The sequence below is a fragment of the Alligator mississippiensis genome, chromosome 4 (genome assembly GCF_030867095.1).
Source record: "Alligator mississippiensis isolate rAllMis1 chromosome 4, rAllMis1, whole genome shotgun sequence".
Taxonomy (NCBI): domain Eukaryota; kingdom Metazoa; phylum Chordata; order Crocodylia; family Alligatoridae; genus Alligator; species Alligator mississippiensis.
This window is the reverse complement of record NC_081827.1, coordinates 3833858-3837620: the sequence shown is the minus strand read 5'-3', so window position 1 is coordinate 3837620 and position 3763 is coordinate 3833858. Positions and strand designations below refer to the sequence as shown.

Here is a 3763-nt window from a genome sequence, read left to right as displayed (position 1 = left end):
CAGCCTTGGCTTTCCTGGTCTGCTCCCTGCAGGACCGGACCAGTGCAGAATAATCCTCCTTGGAGGTGACTCCCATCCTCCATCCTTTGTAGGCCTTTCTTTTTAGCCTCAGGAGGTCTGCTAGGTCCCTGGAGAGCCAGGGGGGCTGCTGTGCCCTCTTGCTGCCTTTCCTCCGAGATGGAATAGACTTAGTTTGTGCATTGAGGATCGCTCCCTTGAGGAGCAACCACTCTTCTTGAACTCCCCTCTCCCTGTGGTCACAGTCCCTTAGGGCCTCACTGACAAGCCTCCTGAGCTTGTCAAAGTCGGCTTTCCTGAAGTCAAGGACTTGCGTGTTGTTGACTGACTTGCCAGCTTTTCGGCGGATGGTGAAGGTGATCAGCTTGTGGTCGCTGTCACCCAGCTTCCCATCGATCACTAGGTCGCCGACTAGGTCATCCCCAGGAGCCAGTACCAGGTCGAGCAGCGCTTTGCCTCTCGTTGGCCCATAGACTTCTTGAGTCAGGTAGAGGTCATCCACGCACGAGAGGAAGCTCTGCGACCGCTCAGATTTAGCTGAGCGATCCTCCCACGAGATGTCCGGGTAATTGAAGTCACCCATGACAACCATGGTCCTGGAGCAAGCTGCCTCAGCCAGTTCCCAGGCAAACTCCTGGTCTAGCTCAGGACTTGGGTGGGAGGTCTGTAATAGACTCCCACCATTGTGTCCCCTGTGCCGTGTTCCCCACGGATTGTAACCCAGAGGGTCTCCAGTCGTCCACCCTGGTTGCCAATATCGGCTTGCAGGGACGCGTAGCTTTCCTTAACATAGAGAGCTACACCCCCGCCCCTTTTCTCTACACGATCCCTCCTGTACAGGGTATAGCCATCTATCCCCGTGGTCCAGTCATGCGTGGAGTCCCACCAGGTCTCCGTGATCCCTATGACATCGTAACTGTTTGCACTGAGCAGGAGGATGAGCTCCTCCTGCTTATTCCCCAAGCTCTTGGCATTAGTGTACAGGCAGGCAAGTGTCCCTTGCGGGGCTCCTTCCTTGCCCACAGATTTTACCAGGGCTGGGGCTGGGGCGGGCTCTCTTGAGTGCCGTGACCCCCTGGCTTTGCAAGGATTGCTCAGCGGGCCAGCAGTGGCAGTCGTCCCCCCGTCCCCCAGCGGGCTTAGTTTAAAGCCCGGTGGAGCAGGTCAGCCAGTCTGGCTGAGAAGAGCCTCCTCCCCAGGGGAGAGAGGTGGAGGCACCTGGCTGAAGATGGTTGTTTCAGTGGGCATGTGAAAAGCTCCCAAAGGAGAAAGCAAGGGGAAGGAGATAGCAAGCTGTCAGGACGGAGTTTGGGCTAGTGTCATGGGGCCAAAGCAAGAAGGGCTCTCCTAGTGTCTGGGGGAGAACAGAGGGGTTGGCTTTGGCTGGTGGTTTGCTTTGCAGAAGTGTCTCTCTGCAAGAGCCTTGTTGAGCAAGGACTGGCCCTGGGCTCTAGAAACAGGGCGGGTCCAGCTGTTGGAGTGCAGCCCACAAGCGCAATGCTTTCACTTTCAGTTGCTCTCCTTTCCTGTGCTGAGATTGTGCACAAAGCTGTCCAGCGACCACTGTGCTTCAATCACTGCTTCCTGAATCCGCAGAGAGCTGCAGACATTCAGCAGATGCTGCACCCCCACCTCCAGCCCCTCCGCCGCCTAGCAGGTCCCGGCACAGGCACCCATACACCCCCGCCTCCAGCCCCTCCGCCGGCACAGGCACCCATACACCCCCGCCTCCAGCCCCTCTGCCGCCTAGCAGGTCCCGGCACAGGCACCCATACACCCCCGCCTCCAGCCCCTCCGCCGCCTAGCAGGTCCCGGCACAGGCACCCATACACCCCCGCCTCCAGCCCCTCCGCCGGCACAGGCACCCATACACCCCCGCCTCCAGCCCCTCCGCCGGCACAGGCACCCATACACCCCCGCCTCCAGCCCCTCCGCCGCCTAGCAGGTCCCGGCACAGGCACCCATACACCCCCGCCTCCAGCCCCTCTGCCAGCACAGGCACCCATACACCCCCGCCTCCAGCCCCTCCGCCGGCACAGGCACCCATACACCCCCGCCTCCAGCCCCTCCACCGCCTAGCAGGTCCCAGCACAGGCACCCCTAGCACTGCCTGCTGCACCCCACTGCTGACAAGCAAGCCTAAGACGTGGAGCCCCAGCTACAGCTCCCAGCCCCTCTCTCCAGTCTGTCTTTACACAGCATTGCCAGGGGAGAGCGCGAACGCAGTCCCCCACTACCACAAATTATGCAGTCGAGTTTCCCGCATTTGGGGAAATTGCAGGGGTCAGCACGCCCGGAGTGCAAGGGGCGAGCCTCACCCTGGGAAAACCACCTGAGTGATCATGGTGTCTCCCCTGCCAGGTAAGTATGCTTGATCTAGGCCGGGCCCCAGCACCGCCCCCCGGCCAACCCACGCACAAGTATGGGCAAGTGCATGCGACCCTCCCTGCACTGCAGCCTGCTCCTTCCCCACGGGGCAGGGCTCCTCCCTCCACCTCCCCTACACCCCCACCCTGTGCCAGGCCCCCCACAACGGTGCTCAGTGCCCTGTTCCCAAAAGGCCCTGCACGCCCTCCCTGTCCCACCCCTTCCCTTCCAGATCTGCATACGACCGCCCCCTCTGCCTGCGTCATCAGCACTGTCCCGCCCACCAGGCTCCAGCCGTGGGTGTCCCCCATGCTCTCCCCAGGCCAGGGCTGCGGGGACCTTCCTGCCGGGCCCTGGTCCTGCACTGCCCCCGGGGTGGGGGGGCTCAGCCCCAGCAGAGCAGGGGGCCAGGGCAGCAGCCCCGGGCGCGGACCCTCCCGGGTAGGTGGGGGTGGGGAGCAAAGCAGCCCAGATCCTGCCCCTGAGCCGGGCTGCCCAGGCGCCCCGTGCAGCAGTGCTGCCCTGAGCCCGGGTACGAATCTCCGTGCCTTGGCGGAGGAAGGGGATCTCGGCCCTGGTCTCTGAGCAGCGAGCGGCTCCGGGTTTCCACCGTGTTACGTCCCGCGCACCCTCCAGCACTTTTGTGAACGGCGCAGCGCTCTGACGCACCACCACGAGACTCAGACATCCTGCATTTGACGGCAGGTAGTTTCACAGGACTTTATTCTGAGTCCAGCTCAGAGGGTCTCCACTTTTCCAGGGTCAAAGCATCCCCCACCGTGCCCAGCATCACTTCTGAACGCAGCGGTGCTTTGGGATTCATTCTTGGGCTAAGATCAAGACTATTCAGCTGGTCTAATAAAGATATCACATTTGCCCCACTACCCTGGTCTGCATGAATCCTTGGGCCAACACGGCTACAACCAACACCCCTGAAACACCCCTGGAAGTTGGTTCCAGATCCTAGCCGCCCTGGCAGTGAAGTATCGCCTCCTGATGTCTCGTCTGAATCTACCCTCTGCCAGCTTGTGACCAGTATTTCTAGTCACTCCTGGCAGTGCTCGGGGGAACAGGGACTCCCCCAATGACTGCTGGTCCCCTCTGACTAGTTTGTAACAGGCCGCTAGATCCCCCCTCAGCCTCCTCTTGTGGAGGCTGACCAGGTTCAGGTCCCGTCACCTCTCCTCGTAGGGCCTGCCCTGCTGCCCCCTGATCATGCGGGTGGCCTCCTCTGGCCCCTCTCCACGCTGGCCACATTCCTCCTGAAGTGCAGTGCCCAGAGCTGGACGCAGTACTCCAACTGAGGCCTGACCAGTGTCGCATAGAGGGGGAGGATCACCTCCCTGGACCTGCTTGAGATGCATCTGTGGATGCACGA

The 3763-nt window shown here is 61.5% G+C and overlaps 1 non-coding gene across 1 annotated transcript; it reads right to left on the bottom strand.

Moving 5' to 3' along the window:
- Positions 1-2223: 2223 nt before the first annotated feature.
- LOC132250457 (U1 spliceosomal RNA) lies at positions 2224-2387 on the bottom strand. The gene has a single exon (XR_009462196.1). It is a non-coding gene; the product is annotated as a U1 spliceosomal RNA (small nuclear RNA).
- Positions 2388-3763: the final 1376 nt, after the last annotated feature.